Source organism: Danio rerio, chromosome 13, assembly GCF_052040795.2.
Source record: "Danio rerio strain M-AB ecotype USA chromosome 13, GRCz13ab, whole genome shotgun sequence".
Lineage (NCBI taxonomy): Eukaryota > Metazoa > Chordata > Actinopteri > Cypriniformes > Danionidae > Danio > Danio rerio.
In genome coordinates this window covers 34,613,004-34,625,168 of record NC_141033.1, presented here as the reverse complement: position 1 = coordinate 34,625,168, position 12,165 = coordinate 34,613,004, and the positions used below count along the sequence as shown (strand labels likewise).

The following is a 12,165-nucleotide window of genomic DNA, read 5'->3' as shown; positions in this document are numbered from 1 at the left end:
GATCGCCTCATACCCCCTGGCAGCTCCGCCGTCAAGGGCGGTGAGGGCGGAGGCACACGCAGCACGGGCAGAGAAAGGTGCCCTCCAAGACTGCGTGAGCCTACTGTGCACTTCCGGGAAGAAGGGGACGAGAGGCTTCGAAGGCTTCGCCTTCTGGTCCTCTACGTAGCACCCATCTAGTCGGTCCGGCCGCGGAGCTGGGGGATAAACCATCTCCAACCCCACGGCCAAAGCAGCCCGGGAAAGCACGGCTAACAAGTCCGCTTCAGGATCCGATTTGACAGCGCACACCTGCCCGGAGGGGGCGAGCGGGTCCGGATCTTCGTCGGACAGTGAAAGCCCACCCTCCGATGCAGCGGAGGACATCTGATCTCCGGTGTCAGCGAGTGTGAGAGCTACCATCTGGTTAGACGGATCACTCCCACTACCCGAAGCTTGGATGGAGCGCCGTGAGGAGCGAGAGGTCCGCGAGCCCGTGGGCGGCGGATTATCTCCCGCTGAAACCCTCAGATCTGCCCGAGCGCCCGCTGCTTTTTTAGAACAGGAGGCAACTGGGGTGGCTCGCTCTCTTGCGAAAGTTAGCCGCGATCTTAGCTGTGCAACGGTCATGGCATCGCAATGACGACATGAACCGCCCGCGAGCACCGCATTAACATGCTGGACCCCCAAACATGCAATGCAGTGATCGTGTCCATCATCCGGAGCCAGGAAACCCCCGCATCCAGAAACGCACAGTCGGAGCGCCATCCTGAAAAGGACGTGCTGCACGACTGTGTTGCTCTTTTAGGAAAGTTTGCAACAATACGCACCGCTCTGGAGGACCGGACCCAAAGAACCGCAGGCAAGGGAGAAACCCAGCTCGACCGTCTGCCACCGCGAAGACCCACTCTGGACCGGGAGACACACTCGTTCGCTCTGAAGTGCTGATCAGCAAGAGGAACCCTCATCGACTCACTCAGAAAGGATCTGAAGCGAAGAGGATGGCATCTGCTGGCTTCAGGTGTGCTTATATGCTGAGATAATTGCAGATGCCGCACACCTGCGCAAGCTTACGCTGCCAATTAATTTCATTCATTGGCCCGTTCAATACTCTCCAGACAAGCGGCTTCTGATCCGAATCCTCCCAATTCATGGCACTGAAGTTCCCCAACCGAAGGGGAACTATTGTTTTTGTGAATGTTTCGTAAATGCATTATTTTACCAATATTTCACTGATTGTTAGGATTTCTGAAGAGAGAAGGAGACTGTGAATCAAAATGCAACTTGTGTACAGTATGCATTTGGCTATTTAATGCAAGACTGAAGTATAGACAAAATATAGATGTGGACTGGAAATTGCATTAACCAAACTTTGTAAATTGCCTAAATGTTCTGATATTTATAATCTTGTGTATGTTTGTGATTGTGGTTTTATTTGTGGGATGGATTAAGGGAACGGGCATTATGTCTGCAGGGGCTGAAACACAATCAGCACAGTAAAAATAAGATCAGAAACTGGGATGAATTTCAGGTTTACAAATAATGACGTTAATAAAACTGGGCCTAACTGTTGGCCTGCTCCAAGTCTTATTCATTAAATATCATGGCAGCGATTTGAGATATGAAATACGGTCAGGAGCAGTGATACGAGCTCTTAAAGTCAATGTTGTGGAGCGCTCCATAATTGATGTCAGGCCTCTGTTAGATGCGAGCTACAAAACGTTTGCATGATAAATGAACCTCACAGGGGCAATGTCCTACACGTCCCGTGGATCAGAGAAGTGCTCTGATTATGTTGGGTGATTTGTTCGTTGGTATTACGGTGATTCAAAGAAATAGGTTTTGGTCTGTAAATACGTATAAAAGTTTATTGGGCTTGTAAAGTACCCACTTTGAAGTCATACTGTAGGCTTCTGTATGCATGAAGTAACCAAGAGAGAGAGAAAAACGCTGTGTGAGAGGCCAAATCTCTGTCCCGTATGACCCAAGTGTGACCTCATTTCCCCATTAAAACTGGCCAACTCTGCTCTCACACAGCAAGTCAACAACACTGATCACTTTTTTATGATAAACATTGATTACACATGAAGAAAATGCATTACTCCTTTGCAGACATCTATTTAAAAAAAGGGTATACTGTGGAGTCAGAATTTGATGCTAACTGCTCAGTCAATGTATTTTTCATACATTCACTAAGCCATGCAGTTTAATAGATAAAAATTTGATAGTGCCAGCATAAACCCTAAATATTCTCTATTGGATTGAGATCTGGTGAGTGTGGAGCTGTATAATGAAGTATTTAAAAATATTTTGAGATAATTTAAGCTTTGTTACATTGTGTGTTATTCTGCAAGCCATCACTGTGATCATAAAAGGATGACAGAGGGGGTCAAAAACAAAACTGAAGAAATCTTTGGAATTTAAATGAAGCTCAGTTGGTTCTAATGTGTATCAATGCTTTTATGCCTAATTCTAACCCTAACATAATGTACTGTAGCAGAAATCGAGACTCATCAGACCAGGCAATCAAACTTCTATTGTACAGCTTTGGTGAACCCGTGTGAATTGTAACCTCAGTTTGCTGTTTCTTAGATGACAGCAGTGTCATCTGTGTGATCGTCTGCTGCTGTAACTCACCTGCTTCAAGGTGTGTTTGCTCTTCTGCAGCCTCAGTTGTAATGATCAGCTATTTGATTTGCTAGGTTTATGTTCTAATGTAAAATGAATCTTTTCGAATTTAAGTGTGCTTCTTGTTGTTTGAGTTGTTAGAGCAGCTGACTTTAGTATTGGTAACCTAGTAACCAACAGTAAACAAAACAAGCATTGGAGACTGCTGGTTAGTCACGTGGATGTAATGTTTGCTACATCAGAGACTATTTAGCAAATGCATTTTCATCTCCTATTCATATTCACCCTTTTTCGTAGTCTAAACCCCACATTAAAATCATGTTTTGTGGATTAGGGTATTTTTATGCTCAATTAGGCATTTCCATCACTTATTTTTTAGACTTCAAATGTGAATTAACAAATGGTGATGGAAACCCAGCTAATTTTGCCTTCCTATCAGGTGCACCTAGAATCACCTCTAGCCTTTTGTCTGGCATTTTTGTGTTTTTTGGCATTTTTATCTTCAGAACAGCCACTCACTGATATTTACTCTTTTTTTTCATCATTCTCTGTAAACCAGAGATATTCCCAGTAGACCAGCCTGCCTGCAACAAACTACTATGCATGATCAAAGTCTATTTGCATTAATTAAATTTTTATTTTTATATTTGCTATTGTTTATTTTGTATATTATTTATCATGAGGTTATATAATATAATGTATGTATACAGTTGGAATCATTAGCCTTCATGTGAAATTGAAATTCTTTTTCAAACATCCCATGTGATGTTTAACAGGGCAAGGACATTTTCACAGTATTTTTTTTCTTCTCTAAAGAAGGCTTATTTCTTTAAGTTTGGCTGTAAGAATCAGTTTTTTATTATTATATGTCATATGATTAAATTATACATATTTTGATTGCCTACAGAACAACCCCTGTTGTCTAATGACTTGTCTAACTAACCTAACTTGACTAGTTAGCCTTATTAATCTAGTTAAACCATTAAATAAGTAAATTTAAAAAATCTTTTCGTCGGCACTATATGGAGATATTTAAAAAAAATAATGATTATTTCAAATGAGAGCTTATAACTCTATATAGATCATAGGAAGGTCATTCGTATTGGAGTGATTTATTTGGTATTTAAAAAGCATTTGAAATTAGTGAAAACAGTGGTATTCCTAACCTTTTGACCCATTGTTTTAAAAGGACCTAATCAAATTAGTATTGCAAATGCAAATACATGCTGTACAAAATTGCATAAATGTTAAGTAATGATAGATTTAAGAAGCAACACAAACTCTACCCTCACACCTTACCAGTGAAGCCCTCGGGCTGAAAATAAGTAATAAGCAGTATTAAGCAGAGGGGGTGTTAAAAAAAAGGTGCTGTGACTTGATTTGAATAATGACACATTTGGGAAATCTGACGTTTATAAATGGATTCTTTGTATACAAACAGCACCAGAGAAACTGTTGTATCAGGTTCCCAGTCCTGAATAGAAAAGCTAATCAAGTGTAAATGTTTTACTGCTCAGTGCTGTCATCTTAACATTCTCCATGGAGACATTACCTTATTCCTCTGGCCGCCAGGAAACTGTCCAGCTGCACCTGTAGGCAGAAGCTGATGGGATTAAACTTTACACATGGAAGCAAAGTGTCACAAACTTACTCCGGGCTTTCCTGTGACTTTCAGGAAAGCTGCCATAAGGTAAGGTATCATGGATCTTTGGTTACACCTAATGTTTTGTGATTGTTAATTAGGATTGATTTACCCTTATATTCAATACAATGAGTGTTTTTTTAAGTCTGTGTAGTGTTGTGTTCTCAAATAGCTGACAAACACATAGCTGTACTGCATCAAAATTATACATGCCTGTTAAAACCACTGTAAATCAATAAATACGGTTCAAGCATATAATGACGTAAATCCCACTGGTGAGAGGTAAATTTAACATGTTTGTCTGTATGTGTGTGTTTGTTTTGGCATGCATATATATATGTGTGTGTATGTGTACAGTTGTTTTTGTGAAGCTGGCTCTCAGATTTGAAACGGGTGGTTCAGGGTGAGTGCAGGTAATAATGAGTCTCTCCCGAGACTTTATTAGAGTTTAGTAAGACTCTCTGAGCGTCTTTGTGTAATGCGGACATTCCCAATATCAGAGCAGATGCCTCCCACTCTGCCTGGCCGCTCTACACATGCATTCGCAAAAATACATGCGCGCATATACACACAGGGCCTTAGAAAAACATTAATCATTTAAACTGGGGCCTAATTCCAGCTACTTCACCCGCACGCCAATCACAGCGGACTGAAATTGATTGCAGATTTGGCTGGCTGAATTGAGTTTGAGAAGGAAGATCAGGTAATTGAGCGTATAGGTGAATCCACAGCATGTGCAAACACAGCGATCCAATCAGGCCTTTAAGAAGGAATTCAGCACAACATTACAATTCTGTTAACATTTACTCATTTTAGAATACACTAAAATTAATCATATTTTCTCTCCTGTGTTCTGAAGAATGAGGTTGAGCAAATAATGAAAGAGTTTTTTTTTGTTTTTTTTTTTGGTTGAGCGATGCATCCCTTTAAAGCTCAGCCAGTTTGTGAATGATTTTTTCGAAGCCAGAAGGGGACTTTCTAGGGGGATGTTTAATATAGCTGATTGAAAATGGTTGGTTCTTATAATTGTTTTTGTATGACTCTCAAATTTTCTGGTCTGAATTCACTAAACCTCTCTAACAGTGATTTATTTTTTTTATTTTTTTTGGAGCTTTTGATTTTGCTGCCAGACCAGAATACACATGGTCATTAAAGTGCACCTACAGTATAATGCTTTTTTTAAGGTTCCTATGATAAGATTTTTGACTCTTCCATGATGGGTTTACTGTGTAATGTAAAACGTTTCTTTTGCTATTATGATTATAATTGCAGTTTTGTGATATATTCGCACTACTGTACACATCTTTTAGTTGAATTTTGCTGTGTAGTATTTCTAAACCTTTCTGGTGAGATCACTGCATCCAAGATTAAAAAAAAAATCTTATATTTAAATATTCCCAAACAATTAGTTTGCAACTTAATACTTTTAAAACTCTTCTTAGTCTGCTCTGGTTGGTTGGTTACATGGCTCAGTTTGTTGTTATTGTGGTTATTGAAGTATGATCTTATTGTGCATCCCTAATTCTACTCAAAACCCAAACCCAACTATTACCTTACTAACTATTAAAAAGCAGCCAATTAGTTTATATATATTTATTGAGCTAATAGTCTCAGTTAATGGTTTGATATTGTTGATGACTTATTTGGGCAGATTAGAATTGATTCTTTTTTAGGAGACAATATTCGTTTTTCACTTTAATTTTTAAGACTTTGCAGACCTTTTACATTCACAATAGTTGCATATGGCACTGCATGAAAGGTAGTATTAAAAAAAAAAGAGTATATTTAATTCAGTTTTTCAGAAATTTAAGCAATAAAAATGTTTTATTTAATTTTACATTTAATAAAAATTCTTTACATAATCTGTGACTTTTAATTGCCAAAGGACTTCGTCATACCCAGGCTAACAACATGCTGCTATGTTAGTTGCCTGTAAAAACATATGCTTTTGCAAAAGGGACTGATTCAATTAACTGAATACAAGCTGAGTAATAAATAGATGCTACAGAGCTACCACTGAGATCACATGAACTCATTATTTAAAAAAAAAAAAACTTGGCAGTTCATCAACAATTCATGTTTATGTTAAAAGCTTCATGTAAGAGGCAAAAATTGCATCTTGTGACATGCATCATTTCCACCAATTATGAAGTTAGCTGGAGTTCAGGAAGAATAGAATGAGGTCAATTTTTAGGGGGGCAATTCCGCTTATAATTCTGCCATACAGTGAAACCTTCCTCTGAAAGCAATCATTTTGCAAATAGCCTGCGAATTTAAGGTCATGTGAATGGTGTCAAAAACATCTGAAGAGATAATCATTTGAAAATGAGCTTTTGGGTCTGCAAAAAGTTTTAACATTTATCTAAGTAAAACATGACAAAACAAAAACATCAGTGATCATTAGAGATGTTACAAGGGTAATGGGTAGTTATCAGTTTTGCATAAATTAAGAAGTAACAATACACACTACATTATTCCATAAAAAGTGGCTTTGATGGGAAATATTGTTCATTCACAGGCTCATAAATTCTTTGCCATTGTTCGTTGTTATACCTGCAGTGTATAATTTTTTATTTTGCTAAAGATACTAAAATAAGGTGATTATCAAGGCCTAGATCAGACTGGATTTTTTGTCATTTTAAATCCATGGGAGGACCATGAGAACAGTTTCAACTAATTTTTAATATGACCATTTTTACAATGTGCTATTCACTAAACCAAGGGTGGGCAAACTTGGTCCTGGAGGGCCGTTGTCCTGCAGAGTTTAGCTCCAATTCTAATCAAACACACCTGCTTATAGATTTCTAGTGATCTTGAAGACACAGATTAGCATGTTCAGGTGTGTTTGATTAGTGTTGGAGCTAAACTATGGACACTGGCCCTCCAGGACCGAGTATTCCCATCCCTGCACTAAACTCTCAGAAATAAAGGTACACAAGCTATCACTGAGGTGGTACCTTTTTAAAAGTTAAACATTTTTACCTAAAAGGTCCATATTAATACCTCAAGGATACATACCAGTACGTAAAAAATACAAAAGTGTTCCTCTTTAAAAAAAATTTGAAACTATTTTATACTTTTGGGGTACCAATTCCGACCCTTTCGTACAAATGTGCATCTTTTGAAAAGGGACCACCCCAGTGAAGGCTTGCATACTTTTATTTCTGATAGTGTATACTGTCACATTATAACACTAACTGCACAATTACAGTTTTTCTCAGTCGCTTTGGTGCATTTTTCACAACACTATTTACATTTGCACAACAGTTATTGCATTTCTCAAAACAATTAGTCATTTGTGCACATCCTAGTAGCAGTTTCTCATTCCTTCCAACAAATTGCAAATGCTTTTGGACATGCATCAATTGCTTTCATACAACTCTCTGCTATTTATAACATTATCATTTGCTTATGTCATGTCAGTCAAAATTAACTAGACTTGTGAATGCTAAATAGTCATTCCATATAAAACTAATAGTCCTCATTTCATTACTTCAGTCACTACATACAAAAATGTTGAACTAGTTGTCAAAATCTGTCAAGCAAATTTTATAAAAAAAAAATAATTAAAATCTTTATTTTTCTAAAAATGTCTTCAAAATTGAACAATTTCATGAATGATTTACAGAACTTTGTCTGTTGTAGGTTCAGTTCCAATATATACTGCAATATAGTTTACAGTTGTGCCCAGCTTTACCCACAGGAAGCTTATGCTTGTTGTAAATAAGGGTGTATTTTTTCTTGTGCACAATACTGTGAATAAATTAGAATTGCAATGAGCAAATGCAGTAAAAATGCAAAACATACATATTCAGTGTCTTGTACTCAGATACCTCACTAAATGCAGTGATGTCTAACTTTACTGCAGTTTTTTAAATGGCTGTGCAAATAGTGTATAGCGCTGGCTTGAGCATTTTCAGAAAGTGTCACCAACATCTGACTTTTTTGCTTTGAAAAAATGTCCAGAGTAAACTCATAATGAAAACATGACTAAGCCATTTGACTATTTTATTCATAAACAATGGTGTCAGGACTTTTCAGTTTGATGATACTGACACTTTGATTGACATCAATACTTGCTTTTGAGGAATGAACTATCCATTTTGAGCATGTGACACGCTTTTGCAGGTTATCAGCTAGTTTTTGCAGTTTGTACTAATTGTTTTGAGAAATGCATTAACTGTTTTGCAGAAATGCATTGGTGTTGTGAGAAACGCACCAAAGCGACTGAGAAAAACTGTAACACCACCTACTGTACCTGCCTTACTAAGTCCAGCAGCAACCTAGCAAATCCTTCTCAATCGAGGTACTGATCAGGCCCAACCTGGCTTGGCTTCCATGGCCAACTAGCCTTGGACTACAGGTTGTGGATAATCAAGACAGAGACAGCCTGATCAAGACTTGTACATTTAAACATATTTATAGTTTTGGTATTAAGAAGGCTAGATTTCTGAGTCCAGTACAATGATCTTTATAAAACCACAAATTTGAGTTTTTTGGTAGTTTTTTATAGGTGAAAAAAACGTCTGTTGTTTAAGTCTGAAATCAATTGTTTGTGAATGCAAATATTGGGCCCAAAAAAACTGTGGTCAGTGTAAGATTGTATGGATTTTGTTAATGACGAAGTAACAGACTGCACACTTCAAAATACCATAGTTAGCAAATGTGATACCATGTTGAATTCAACCAAAAGAAAGAATTTGTATTATAAAACCAAATTTTTGGACTATACATATATCTGTGTAAGTCAGTTTAGATACACATGCTGTTATCCCTTAGCCGTGTCCCAGTGTTTTTGGTCAGCCTCTGTTCTGTGTCACCATTCCCTCAACATACAGTAGGCACTGTGTGGACACAGAGAAAAGCCACCTGGGTTTCTCACAGAGAGTCGTTAGACTGCTGCAGTTCCATGGAAACTCTCTGGTGTTTAACTTGTGTCGGTGAATTGTAAATCAGGTCCGTTCTGGCAGACTTTTGGGTCTGCTTAGATCAGGTGCAGCATGTTAAAGTCAGACACCTGCAGACACTCAAAACCATTGTTTCAATAATTGTCTAATTGACCGATTTCAGCACAATTCTGTTAGCTTTTTTTTTCTTCAGACAAATAGTCTTTAGTGCATTCTTATGGGGCATTTTAATGCAATTTGTAGTTGAGATTGAGAAATGCACAGGGCAAGTCTGTGTATGAGCCAGAATGTGACTTGGCTCCTTAATGATGAGGTTATGGAAGATGTTTTATACATACTTTGACTTTTGCTCAGCTGTGGGGCAAATCATACCAAGTACAGTTGTAACCCCAAAGCCAGAATGCAAAGTTTCTGTTTCCTTGGATCGCATTCAAAACACACAGCCCATTCTGTCGGAGTCTGTGCTTCCAGGCTACCTTTGCATGAGCATTTTCAAGCTGGGAAAATTTGTAGCAGATGCCACCTGTCTTATCCAATCAGTCAGTCCGACGGTTAACCATCCACCTGATTTGTACAGCAGCCAAGCGTTGCCCTAAAAATGCTACTCCGGGGTCAACTTGAGGTGTGTGTTTTACTACAATTCATGCTGAACACAAAAGGGGTCATCATTAAAGTTTAAGAAACACATGTCAAATTTTATCACAAAACAAGACGAAAGAATTGCAATTTTAGTCAAATGACAGTGTTTCTTATGGATATTGTGTTTGCTGTAGGCACATATCATGGTTAGGACCTGTTAGGTCACCAAGTTTTATCCCCAATAAGGTATTGCTTTCCTCCTGAGGGGAAAACTTCCATAATGGCTCATTATAGCATTTCAGGGTCTGAGAAAAATAGTAAATCTCAAAGAAAACACCGCTAATGTGACTGTTTTTCATTTTTCATGTTATCTGATAAGCTAGCTTTAGTAATTCATCAGGCCTGACAGGCAGAGGGAAGGTGCTGAAATGTGTATTAATGTAGCTCAGTTATGAGGAAATGAGCTGGAGTTGTAGCCAGCTCTGTGGTGGCGCACTGCGGCCTGCCAAGGGTGGAACGACCTCTAACATGCGCTCCCCATGCTCGTCCTGTCCTTTCCAAACCGACACTGCTGACCTCAGGCTCCTTGATGACTCACTCAGGCCAGAATAGAGGACAGCGCTGCCTTGTGGCGAGAAAAAAAACTTTGTCTCTGTGCAGGTATTGAATCACATTACATTTGGACAGGGCTAAAACACAGCAAAACTAATATGCTTTAACAATAATAGTTGTAAAAAGATGCCACAGCAGAAATGCATATTCGTTTTTTAATTTTAGAATTAATCAGCACTTGTTTCAGAATTAATGATTCAAGAGGCTCACTAATAAATTCAGTGACTGCTCTTGGCTTCACTGGGTACTTTGTCATTGTTATACTATATATTAGAGTATAAGTAGCTTATCCTACTTTAGGTATGCATATTCAGAATTAACTCTCGCATTAACTTGCATTCTCCACATTTCTTTTTATTTAATTTCCATCTTTATTGGACATATATTAGCATATTAATCTACCATACATGAGAATTCCATGTATAGAATTCTATTTGTGTGTTTGCATAATGATACATTCAAAAATCTGTGACTAAATATGTCTTTGAAAAAGTTCATAATGTTGCTGTAGATAATGTCCAGCGTGATTCTGCAATGTATTTAGCATAACCTTCACATTCTCTAGCCATTTTGTGTACATCAGTTGTATACTCATTACTACCTTGCATTATGGGATGGAGGTGTAGGGCTTGGAGTTAGCGAATGTGTTCAACCCAGGCTCATTCTGATTACGTACCCCTATAAACATTTCTGGAGAGAAAAAATATGTCCCTGGAGCTATTTTTTTTTTCACGAGTCCACCAGAGGCTGCTGTGTACGCTTTTTCAGACCTTAAATTTCTCTCGTGAGTGCCATTCCCACCTGCTGTTCTCACGTAATCCACCAGAGGCTGCTGTTAACTGACTGAATGATTGAATGACTGCCTGACCGATACCCCCCCCCCCTCCTTTTACTAAACCCAACCAACTAATAGTGTTTTAAAATACACCGATTGACCAGCGCCCACCCCCTTTCCTTAACCCTACTGTGTGTTTTAAAAAGCAATCCAGAAAAAGAACAGTCTCCTGATTTTTATCATGTTTTCAGATTTGACCACATTCTCACCCTGCTATTTACTGGTTTATTTAATTTTTTGGTTTTTGGTTTTGTCTAACCTGCTTACTGGAACCGTTCTTCACTGGACTCGTTGTCGTGGTCAACTCCTCTGCATCTCAAGTCTGTTGACGTGCATGTCGAGTCGTACAAACTGGTAACAGTGGAAAAGCCGTCCATATGAAGGTAAGCGGTCCACTGGTAAGCGAGAAAACGAACGGCGTCATACCACCCTGTTGCGTTTATTTTAAAGGTGAAATGCAGTCTTACATAGCTCTGGCAACATAATTCGCAATCTCCAGAAATGTATATAGGGCTACGTTTTCAGATTGAGCATATGTTGAACGTGTTAGTCGATACAGCTACTAGAAACCTCCAGGCAAGTGTGCTGAAGCTAATCCCTGCAGGACATTGACCCTCCGGGAGCAGTGTGATACCCCTGACCTACAGGTTGAACTTGAAGCAAGTTCTGAAGGACCTTCCCTGGCTGAAGTCAAAACAGAGGCCTAGCTGAACTGCGATCGCCACCAACCTGAGAATTCCCACTGCAGCAAGGGACTTCATGATGCACTTGTGACCTCATTCTGTCTGTGTTAGCAAGAGTTAATAGAAGACATTTGTCTTTTGGCTGACCCTCTCCACCCGTCCCCCTCTGTGGTGGCTGTTTCTGCACAAATCACAAGCCAATCATCCTGGTAATACCATCGTTGTTGGATAATTATCCCCCAGGGGACTAGGGAAAACCTATGTAATGTACTTTCCTTTCCTTATACCCGTTTATCAGGC

General features: G+C 38.9%; 1 long non-coding RNA gene across 4 annotated transcripts in view; it reads left to right on the top strand.

Annotated features, from left to right (window-relative positions):
• Positions 1-12,165, top strand: part of LOC147834234 (uncharacterized) — an 84,084-nt gene that overhangs the window by 20,754 nt on the left and 51,165 nt on the right. For 2 of the 4 annotated variants that reach the window (XR_015506169.1, XR_015506173.1), the window contains one exon: positions 4,180-4,297. The exons of the other annotated variants lie outside the window; for them this stretch is intronic. This is a non-coding gene — a long non-coding RNA (uncharacterized LOC147834234). The remainder of the gene's footprint in view (positions 1-4,179; positions 4,298-12,165) is intronic. 4 annotated transcript variants of the gene reach the window in all.